Source organism: Sapajus apella, unplaced genomic scaffold (assembly GCF_009761245.1).
Source record: "Sapajus apella isolate SASKATOON/1434 unplaced genomic scaffold, GSC_monkey_1.0 scaffold29, whole genome shotgun sequence".
Lineage (NCBI taxonomy): Eukaryota > Metazoa > Chordata > Mammalia > Primates > Cebidae > Sapajus > Sapajus apella.
In genome coordinates, this window is record NW_022436969.1 from 15874676 (window position 1) to 15886629 (window position 11954).

An 11954-nucleotide genomic window follows, 5' to 3' on the forward strand; every position below is an offset into this window, starting at 1 on the left:
TTCTAAGGAAATAGAGGAGGAAAATGGAGAGCTTTAATGTGCCATAGAACATACTTTACATGTGCCATGTAATACACTTTACATGTATTATCCAAACACACTCTCCATGTATCATATAGCATATGTCACATGTACCATGCATCAGGCTTTACATATGCCATATAATACAGTTTACAGGTGCCATATAGAACTTCCAACTTCCTCTATGCAAAAGAAAAATTGCTAAGTTATTTATGACAAGGTTTTTGGTGTAAAACAATTTAGTATCAAGGACTGGGCATGGTGGTTCATGCCTGTAATCCCAGCACTTTGGGAGGCTGAGATGGGCAGATCACAAGGTCAGGAGTTCAAGACAAGCCTGGCCAACGTGGTGAAACTCCATCTCTACTAAAAATATGAAAATTAGCTGGCATGGTGGCAGCTAATTTTTTGGGGGGGTTGCTTCAAAATTTATTTGAGAAAAACAGAAGATAAACGTATCAAAAGAACACACAGGTGGGGGGCATGGCCAGTGGAGGTGGCATGGGTGGGCATCTGGGCTAAGGCTTTTACTTGGCTGCAGACTGGTTGGATTTCACATTTTCTGGGCCCCCAAGCTGGGCCCGCGACTCGAAGGTGACGGGGATGGTGATCTCGTTGGACTGCATGGCTGGCTTGGGCATGGGGGCCTCCACGGTCAGTGTGCCCTCAGGGGACAGGGAGGAGGAGACCTGTGTGGGGTCCACACCAGGGGGCAGCGTGTATTTCCGGGTGACGCAGCGGGAGATGAATCCGTGCTCATCCTACTGCTCCTCGTGCTTGCCGATGATCTCCACTACGCCATCCTTGGTCTTGAGATGGGCAGATCACAAGGTCAGGAGTTCGAGACAAGCCTGGCCAACATGGTGAAACTCCAACTCTACTAAAAATACGAAAATTAGCTGACGTGGTGGCAGGTGCCTGTAGTCCCAGCCACTCAGGAGGCTGAGGCAGGAGAATCGTTTGAACCCAGGAGGCAAAGTTTGCAGTGAGCCAAGATTGCACCATTGCTCTACAGCCTGGGCAACAGAGCAAGACTCCACCTAAAAAAAAATTTACAATCAAATAGAGATGACACAATTTCCTGGGCTGTCTCTGGAAGTGTGTGTCAGAAGGTGAGTGGTGAGTAACTCTATGTAGCTACAGTCATATGGTCTTAGGAGTGTTTGAGAAAAACTTATCAGGGGGATGATGGAGTTAAAGGATGAAAAAACTAAAGAAAGGCTTAGGAGAGCACTTTAGTGACTACATTAGTTTGCTATGGCTACTGTCATGAGTTGCCACAAACAATGGCTTTAAGTGACACAAATTTATTGTCATTCAGACCTAGGAGTCAGAGGTTCTCAAGTCAAGGTGTCGGCAGGGCTTCGTTTCTTCTGGGTCCTCTGCAGGAGAATTTACCCCTCATCTTTCCCAACTCCTAAAGCACACCTACATCTTTGGCTTGTGGCCTCTTATTCCTTTTCAAAGCCAGCAGCAGAGAATCTTTAGATCTCTCTCTCTCATTCACACACAAACACACACACACACACACACACATACACATGATACAGGTCTACTTCTACCATTGCATTTCTTTCTCTGCCTCTGAACCTCCCTCCTGTCTCCCTCTTATATGGACCCATGTGATTACATTCAGCCCACCCAGTTGATCTAGAATAATCCCCCAATCTTAAGATACTTATTCACAACAGCGCAGTCATGTAAGGTATCACAGTCACAGATTCTGGGGATTAGAACTTGCACCTTTGGGGGCCCATTACTCTGCCTACTACAGAGGTTGTTGTAATAACTTCATTAACAACAGAGACTGACCAATCACAGTAGAAACAAGGATGATGTCTCTGCTGGCTAGGGTTTCTATGCCAAAGTCTTACAGATCAAGTGGCTTAAACAAAAGAAATTTATTGTCTGACAGTTCTAGAGCTAGAAGTCTAAAATCAATGTGTAGGCGGAATTGGTTTCTTCCAAGGGCTGTGAGGGCAGGATCTCTTCCAGGCCTATCTTCCTGCTTACAGATGGCCATCTCCTCCCTGGATCTCTCTGCATCTTCTTCCTTCTATGTATGTCTGTATCTGTGTCCACATGTCCCTCGTTTCTAAAAACATGATCATACTGGATTGAAGCCCACCATAAAAACTTGGTTTTAGCTTCATAAAGAAACTATCTGTATAAAGGCACATTCTGAGATATTTAGGGTTAGGATTTCAACATACAAATTTGTGGGGGACATAACTCAACCCACAACATGAGGAGAGAAAGAAGGAGGTATAAACGGATTTCAAGTTAAAGGAAATGATTTGTGCAAGATATGATAATTTGAAAATTATAGGTTTATCAGGGGTTGAATAAATTGGCCAAAGGTACTGTGTGGCTGAGCAAAAAGCCCAAAGACTTAAGGAGCGAGCCATGGGATAGGCACCCACAGGGTCTGAAGAGGACAGCTGAGGTGGGTAAAAAGACTCAAGAGACAGCAGGGGTACTGACAGCACAGGGAAGACCTGACCTGGAGAAGTGGAGGGAAGTAAGATCTGCAAAAGGCTTTTGGATTTGGCAGTGAGGTCCCTGTGGTCTCTGCCCCAGCACTTTCAATGGAGGTTTGTGTCCATCCTAGTCTTGAAAGAAGCATATCACAAGAAGGAATTAGAAGAGCAAGAAATTTGGGGTGGGATGAAGGATGGGATGACAGGATGAAGGATAAGCCTGATTAGCGGGGAAAGCCTCTGCCTGTGACATGGGTGGGACACCTGTGAAGGGAGAGGGAGTGGGAAGGAGGACTGGGCAGGAAGTACTTCCGTCTGCACTGCAGCTCTAAGAAAGTCTCAGTGAGGCCATTGGGAATGCCCAGAATAACTGCCCACCACAGGAGTCCCACACCAGGCAGAAATGGCCAGAGCTTAGTGTTCCATGTGGTCTGGCCACGGGCTATGGTATGAGCCCAGGTGTGGCCTCAGTGAGGCAGGTCTTATGGGTGCATCAGCAGGAGGTTATGAACTCACTACCTTCCTCACAGAAGGTTTTATCTTGAAAGGAGGTCTGAGCAGGATATTGTGTGACAAAGTAGCGAGCCTGTGTAGGAAGCCATGTTTGCTCATTTCTGCTTGCCAGCATAGTTTCACAAAGCCCCTGATTCTGTGACAATGTGCAGCTCTAAGATGATCTGAGGACAAAACAGGATGGAATCCATGGCCCCCACCATGTCTCTTGCCTGAATCACTAAATTCCTTAAAAGATAAATGACCCTAAGTCTTTCCTTTTCCTACACAAACGATAATGTCTGGCAAGGTTGGTGATTATACCTCTGTAATCTGTAACAAACTATACGGTCACACTCAAACTTTGCTGTGATTCTGCATCAATTTAACTTCTGAGAAAGGTTGATAGGATTTTACACATACTAACCCCCACAACCCGTATATAAACAGTAAGCTGAAACACTTTTCGGACTAGTCTGATACAACCTCTCTAAATGACTGCTCCCAGGCTATAGTCTTCAGTAAGACTTCTGAATAAAACTAACTTTAATTATTTAAAACCTTAATGTTTTTCTTTAGTTGCCAGTACTGTTATGGATGACCAAAATAGGTTTGGATGTAATATGGAAAAGAATGAAATGGAAACTGTGAATCCAGGTGACTTGAGATCCTTGCACAACTAACCTATTGAAAAGCTGAGGACCAAGACAGTGTGAGAAGTCTTCTAAGTGCAAAGCTCCCCAGAATCAGCTGATGCTGCTAAACTCTACAGTTAACAGAGGCCAGCAAGCCAGGTCTCTGTATGTCTGAACAGGGCAAAAGCAAGTCTAATGCTGCTGTGCTCTGGGGATTCATCTGTTCCAAGTGATGCTTACAGACTTGTTTCTCCATTCTCAGGTGTCTATTGTTTTGGCTCCAAGATCATAAAGTTTAAGATTCTGCTCAACCAGATGGGGAAAAATCTCTCTTGCAAGACACCATAATTCCTGGGTGCTTCTGAAGCCTTAAATAGGAAGGAATATTCAGTGGTTCCATAAGAACATTGCTAGGCAGGCCGTGAGAGTAAAAATATGATGTTGAGCAATGTGCTGGTGGTTAAGGAGGATCAGATTTAGCTGAGGAATTTAGCTTTCATCTTCAAATAGTTTGGAAATTTGTCCCCACCCCCAAATCTCAGGTTGAAATGTAATCCCCAGTGTTGGAGGTGGAGTCTCGTAGGGGGTGATTGGATCATGGGGGTAGATTTCTCATGAATGGCTTGGCACCATCCCTGTGGGGCTGTCCTAGTGTGTTCTCATGAGGTCTGGAATTTAAAGTGTGTGGCACTTCGCTTTGCTCTCTCTCTCTCTTGCCCCTGCTTTCACTACGTGAGATGCCTGTTCCCCCTTTGCCTTCTGCCATAAGTAAAAGCTTCCTTAGGCCTCCTCAGAAGCTGAGCAGATGCTGGCACCATGCATCTGGTACAGCCTGCAGAACCACGAGTCAATTAAACTTCTTTTCTTTATAAATCGCCCAGTATTAGGTATTCCTTTATAGCAAGAATATAACACAAGAGTAGACTAATGCACTTTCTGTGGTAGATGAAAGAACCACACACTATAAAGCTCTTACTTTGCATGTTGGTTACAACTCATGGTTAATTCTGGTCTGACACAGAGATTGGTACATCTCTCTGGTATAAATGATCCCCTCAGAGGATTCTGGGAACCTGTAGACTGCTCAGTCTACAGCTGATCCTTAAGTCCAAGGAATGGATTTACTTCTTTCCTGAGATGCCATAATTTGTGGGGCCCTAAAAGTTGTGACTGTAAAGGAATGGCTTCTGGGCACAGATAGAAAGACTATCTCTTTAGCGATACCAGGAATATTCTCTCTGTGGACATCAGTTACTTGCTAAGTGGTGGTATTGCATCATGGCTAAGAGCTCAGACTCTAACACCAAGATAGCTCAGATTTTGTCTCCCTAATTTACTTGTTCTATGACCTCGGGAAAATTATTTAACTCTCTGTGTTTTTGTTACCTGGAAAATCAATCTAATATATGTAAAATGAGTACTTGGTATATAGTTAATACTTAATCAAATGTCACTTGCTTTTACTATTATTATTTATTTTAAACATCTCTTGGGGGGAAAATTTTAAATATATATTCATATTGGTTTGTATTTGCATAAAGAAACTCTAGAGGTATAAATAAGAGACTCACAAAAGTGGTCACCTGTGGGAGTGAGAAGTGGAGAATGAGAACTGATTGAAAGCAAGACTTCTTCATGAATACCTTTATACATACACACACACACACACACACACACACACTCATACACACACACTCATACGCACATTAAACCATTTGAAGACATTATTTTTTTAATTGCCTCTTTGTATATATCTGACAGAGATTGAAATCGCACCTCTGTAAATATAAAAGACTATCTGTAGCTAAAAAATTATTTTATTTTATTTAGAGACAGGGTCTCACTCCTTCACCCAGGCTGGAGCACAGTGGCACAATCACAGCTCACTGCAACCTCGACCTCCCCAGGCCCAAATGATTGTCCCACCTCAGCCTCCAGGTTGCTGGGACTACAGGTATATGCCGTCATGCCAAGCTAATTTGTTTTTTCTTCTCTATTTTGTAGAGATGGGGTTTCACCATATTGCCTAGGCTGGTTTGAAAAAAAAAAAAAGCACTTAAAAATGTAAATTTCTTTAGAACACCTTATGAATGTGGAGTCAAAATTGCCTCTCCATAAAAAAAAAAAATCAGAATAGACTTTTCTTAGCTTCTTAGCACATTCCAGCCTATGTTTAACTCCCTCTCTTCTTTCCTCTTCCCTCACTTTCCTTCCATTATCTATTCCTCTGCCTCCTTTTCTTCTCTCACTGTTCCAAAGAATAGGTCAAAATCAAGACTCATTGATCCTGGGGCTAGAGACTTGTATTAATTCTATATTTTCCTCTTTTTTTCCCATTTATTTATTTTATTGCATTTTAAGTTTTGGGGTACATGTGAAGAACATGCAAGATGGTTGCATAGGTACACACATGGCAGTGTGATTTGCTGCCTTCCTCCCCATCACCTACATCTGGCATATCTCCCCTTGCTATCTCTCCCCAACTCCCCATCCCCCACCATCCCTCCCCTCTTTAAATTGCTTCTTTCTTGTCTTCCTTAATTAGGTACAGTAAGATGGCCCTTGGGCTGCCCCCTGTTGGTGACAGGCAGCGTGCACAAGAATGGTTTCCATTAAAAGGAACCCACCTCCTGCAAGACTCACATCAGTCCTGAGGTAGTTAGTGATGAGAAAACCAAATCACAGACACTTCGAAGCCACTTAGTGACTGAGCCAGGATCAGAACCAGCCTGGCTCCCGAGCCCTAATCAATGTCTCCGTGTTGCCTCAGCTTGGCTCTCAGAGCATTGGGTATAGGGCTCTTTCCTCATTCACTTGCCTTGGCCACCTCTCCTCAGTCTCAGAGGTATAAAATCTATGATTCAGCATGGAGGCTAAAGCAACTCCATCTTGGATGCTAACCTGCCATGTTGCCTTCTGATTAATTCTTGTTCTGAAAATGCCTCTAAGATTTCCACTTTATCTATTGTTACCAAAAATCCTGTCCTTAGGTAAAAACAACCTTCACCATAAATCCTGTCTTTAGGCAGATTCACATAGCATTCTTGCTTTTCTTGGAGGCATCAAGTTAATTGTCCTACACATTTCTTCCCTATGGTGTATACACCCTGGGTCTGAGGAGTAAGGGCACAGGGATCCGCCATCGTGTCTTACCTCTGTGAGGAATGGCTTCGGCTAGTAAGGCCCTGTGAAATGTTTCTGTCTGAGAAACTAGATGTACCAAGTTCTTTCTTTGGCCTCTTGGTTCCCTTGGCCTTTGGGAGTAGGTTTGCATAGACCTGCTCACTGCAGAACACTTGGCGTTAGGGAGTAGGTCCTAGAGGTTCATGGTTTATTTTTAGTGAGAACCATGGGTCAACATTTCATCTGGATGTTTCCCTCTCCACATGGTCCCTCTTAGGTCCTCTGGAGATGGGGACAACAGCTTTGTATAATATAAACAAATATTGCTTTGAAATTTCCTCTGCCCCTTTCCCTCAGGGACCTGTGATCTAGGCCCCTGAGCTTCCAGGTTCCAACCCAGTATCTCTTGTCCTCTGACACTGTGACACAAGGATGTCATCCAGGTGACATTAGATTTGCTTAACAGACTAAGGTAAAGACACCAAATAGAAACGTTGATCTTGAATCTCCCCCCACCACCTGCTTCCATCAAATTTAGATTTCTAGATTGAAAGGGTTAACGAACCCTGAAAGGGCGTAGCTCTGGTCTTCCTCCCTCTGTGTGATGTACACTATTGCAGCCCTAGCCATTTTGCCCAAGCACTTACATTTCCATGTGTGCTCAACTGCCTTTGCACTGAAATCTTTGCCTGAGGGCAAAACCGAGGGACTCTTCATCCCTGGGAGCGGCCGCCATGGAATAGTCTGATGAATGATGAGATCTTTCTGAGGCACATGATCCATTTCTCAAGATTCCAGCAGAATTAAGCTCCATTTGCCCACAGATGGAACTTGTTTGATTGAAGCTTTTATCAGCTTCCTTCTCTTCCCTGTCTACACTATCCACTCCCCTACTGCTATTTACTGAAATCACCTTCCAAATAAAAAACCTTGCAATCAAATCCTTATCTCATGGGCTGCTTCTGGGGAGACACAAAGTGAGACACTCTTTCTATCTCAAGCAGACTTAAAATAGCTGTTACCAGCTGTTAGCATCTGCCCTACTCAACCCCTAGGTGATGGATGTGATACACCTAGCCCGTCTAATATGTAGCAGGTGCTCAATAAATGTAGTTGGATCTGAACTGGCATGCACGCTGCATTCCTCTGCAAAACTGAATTACATAGGCAATTCTTAAAGAGTGAAACAGTTTTCATTTTCAGGCATTAGAAGTAACCACAAAAAGGAACACAGGTCAAATAAGTCCTGGAACGCTCCATGGTACATTGACAAGTAGAAAAGGGATCAAACACATTAGATCACCTGCCTGGCCAGTCTTTGAAACAATGAGACAAAAAAGGAAACCCATTACATGTCAAGCTCGGGTGGTTAGATTAGATTTTCCATATTTGACCTCTCTGGGCTACATTTGCACAAGCTCATAAAATGCAGGGGAGACTCAAAGCAGGCTATCACGCCATGCCTGGTTGGACTTGTTCATGCTAACGAGGCTGAATGAGTTACCAACTTCAGCATCAGGGGCGGTGATTCTGTCTCAGCACTTCAAGATCCAAATAAAATAATTCACAGAGATTTCAGTTTAGAGTACAGTTAAAACACCTTAGCTAGTCTTAACTGTTGAGTCATCTTAAGAAATTTTGCAATGCACGGTTTTAGAACTTAAGAGAGACAGAATAAAGCAACACAATGAATCAAGAGCAATCTGGTGTCTTTTTGAAGGTAGGAGAAGAAGACAATGGGAAAATAGCATTTTTAAAAATCCTACATCATGATTTCACCTGACCATGAATCATTCCAGCCCATATTTATGCAGTTCTGTAGACTTTCAAGTCACTCTCGAGTTCATTATCACGTTTATTCTGACGTCTGTTTTCCGCTGGTCACATCTGAATCATGCATTTGCTGGCTGAGAACACTCAGTCTCTGTGCAATTGAATGACTCCTTCCTTCACATGAAGCATGAATAGTATCCCCAATTCTGCACCCTGACTTGTGTTTTCATCTGCCTTTTGTACTCTGATTTAAAAGGTGATGTTAAAGCACATTTAGTCGAAAGAAGCCTTTTTATGAAGATTGCAGATGGGAGGGAAAGGAAGGATAGTGGCAAGAAAAGGGTGTAGTTTCTTAACTGTACGGTCTTCAGCTTCTGCTCCATAGCAAACCTGCTCAGTATGAACCAGCAGCTTCCTCCACCATCCTCTATCCCCAGCCTCTACTAACCCGACCTGGCTCTTGACGCTCCATTCGCCTTCACCACCCTCACTCGCAGTGCCATGTTATGTGGCCTTTTGGCCTCCCCAATCAGCCTCTGTGACGTGACTAAGGTGGCCTTGATTGCCTGGTCCCACCCCCAGGCCTTTGCTTATATCAGTTCCCGGCCTATATCTCTTCTATCTGCCATTTCTGCTCTGAAGACACTGTTTCTCCTTCTTCACTCTTGCTGTCTCTTGAGATTTCATTTCTCTCCTGGATGACTCCAGGCTCTCCCCAGACACCACTGCCATAGAATGCTTACCGAAGGGAAATGTGTTGACTGAATGGCTGCTCTATCCCAGAAGCTTTAAAATGCTTCACTTTTGCAATGGCACTATAGGTTCATTTTTGTATTCCTATTTGTTGAAACTTTTTATTGACAGAAAAGCGCATATATTATATCCTAATAGTAAAGCTTGGCAAAATATCACAAATTAAACAGAACATATTCAGCAGTCACATAACAGCAAAACAAAACAAACAAATAGGCAAACAAAGAAACAGAGAAAGCCTGAAAGCATGACTGTTGGGTCATATGTTATGCACATATCCGGTTTTAGTGGATATTGTCAGTTTTCCAAAGTGGCTGTACCAACTTACAATACCATCAGCTGTGCGTGATGGCTCCAGTTGTCCTATGCTTACCACTTGGTATTTTCCATGTAACCATTCTGGTGAGTGAGTAGTGATTAGCTCCACCTTAAAATAAGAAAAATTAAATTCAGGGGGATAAACGGTCTTGTCCCCAAATGCCAGCAAAAGGAAGCACTTAAATGAGCTCTGTCTGCTCAAAACACCCACAGCTTCGTTGCAGTAGTGTTCTGCTTTTTTGTTCTCTAATATTTTTATCAACGTTCTCTCTATTTTTTCCATAGATAATTATACCTTTGCTTTTGAAAGCTGTCATAAATAATTAAAATATTTGGGCTGAATTAAATACCGTAGCTCAGTTAATAACATGGGCTTTATTTAGGACCAGGCAAATCTGAGTTCAAGGCCTAACTTCAGTCTTACTAGATGTAGTTTTCTAGGCTTCAGTTTCTTCATCTCTAAAGATGAGAATGAAGGTAGAATCTAGCTCCCGGAGCTGTGATGAGGACTAAATAAGATGATACATGTAAAGTGCTCAGTACAGAGTCTTCACAAAATGATCGTTCAACAAATTAGTAACAAAAGAGAGATCTCATGTTTAAATACTTTTAAATATTGAAGTTTCATATACTCAGACAAATGCAGTGAGTTGCGTGGAATTAGAAAACTTTGACTCTAACGAAGGCGCTGAGAATCTTCATTTTCACGAAGATAAAAATTAATGTTCAAGTCTGGGCAACATAGTGAGACCCTGTCTCTACAAAAATTAAAATAAGCCCAGCATGGTGGGGCAAAGCGGCAGATCCAGTTACTCAGGAGGCTGAGCCAAGAGGATAGCTTGACCCCAGGTCAAAGCTGCAGTGAACTAGGATCACACCACTACACTCCGGTCTGGACGACAGAGCAAGACTCTATCTCTAAAATAAAAATAAAACAAAAAAAACATTGGTGTTCATTAGTGAGAACTATGTAACTTAGCAATCAACTCCACTTGCTATGCTATTGATCCCTCCTCTGGTATAGCAGTGGATTTTCACTCACCACTTGTCAAAATGATCAAACCTTGTGAGTTCTCGGAATCTATTTTAACAAGGGGATGGGATTGTTTATCAGGATTTGCTGGCCATTTCAGGGAAAGCCCCCTTGGTGTAAGTATTGGTCAGAGGCTTCCTCTGCCAAAGAAGGACCAGTTTCTCCTTCCCTGCCATTGGATGGCATGTGAGCTAGGCTAATTCAATCAGAGCTTTCGTCCAGGGCTTCCTTCTGGAAAGGGTGATAAAAAGTATGGGTTCATGCAATCTCTGAAAGTCTACAGAGTCTGGGGCTCAGAAAGCACAGAATCAGAGATGGCAGTAAACAAATCCCTGGCCCGACTCCAGATCCCATGTGACGGCCCATGCAGAATTGCTTCGCCATCCCTGTTGTAGATGCAAAGAAGACATTATTCATCTGCTTAAATTAGCCATATTTGGCTTATCTTGCATTCGATCAAGAACCTAAGGGACACAAGTTCCACTCTACTTTATTGCTGTAACTTAGATCTAAATCTTTCTCTGATGGTTTGAGAAAACCACAAGATTCCGAATTTCTGTTTCTATGAAAGGCTGTTTGAGGAAAGTAAGTTCATAACAGCCTGGGAATGGGAAGCTATAAAGAGAAGATGTTCTGGAAACATTAATCTGCTACTCTGACTTCGAAAGTCTTAGATTTGCAGGATCATACAGAGATTTTTCTAGTTTATTTGTTGTTCTTATTTATTACTTTGGTAAATTAAATGCAAGTGTGTAGAATGAAGTTGTAACGTACATCTCAGGGGTTAAGGGACTGTTCCATTTTCAAATATCCTATCCTAAAAGAACCCACATATTGTGTCAATATTTTTGGTTCAGAAAATACAGGCGCATATAAAGCCATCCAAGAACACCTACAGGTGACAATATGTGATGGGCAAAGTGAGCTTCGTGAGCATCACGAATAATTACTTGATTAGAGCCATATTGAGCACTGCCTAGAGACTGACAAAAATGCTAGATTCAGCACTCAGTTATATAGATATATGATTATTATCTATATAATTATACACACACACACATACATATATGTATTTAGAGTCAACATTTTTTCAGTGTGAATTGTGTGTAAGGCACTGTTTATGTACTATACATGAAATCATCCCATCTTCTCCTCACAACATTCCAAGGTAAGCAATATTATAATTTTATCATATTTTTCAAATGAGGAAACCAAGTCTTAAAGAAGTTAGTAACTTGCCCAGATCACCACACAGCCAATCCATATGTGATAGAGGATGTATTTCAAGAACCTGCACTTTTAACCAATGACCACTTTCCTACCTGC

The 11954-nt window shown here is 42.5% G+C and overlaps 1 pseudogene; it reads right to left on the reverse strand.

Annotated features, from left to right (window-relative positions):
• Positions 1-425: 425 nt before the first annotated feature.
• On the reverse strand, positions 426-8996 carry LOC116561352 (annotated as a pseudogene).
• Between the last annotated feature and the right edge of the window lie 2958 nt (positions 8997-11954).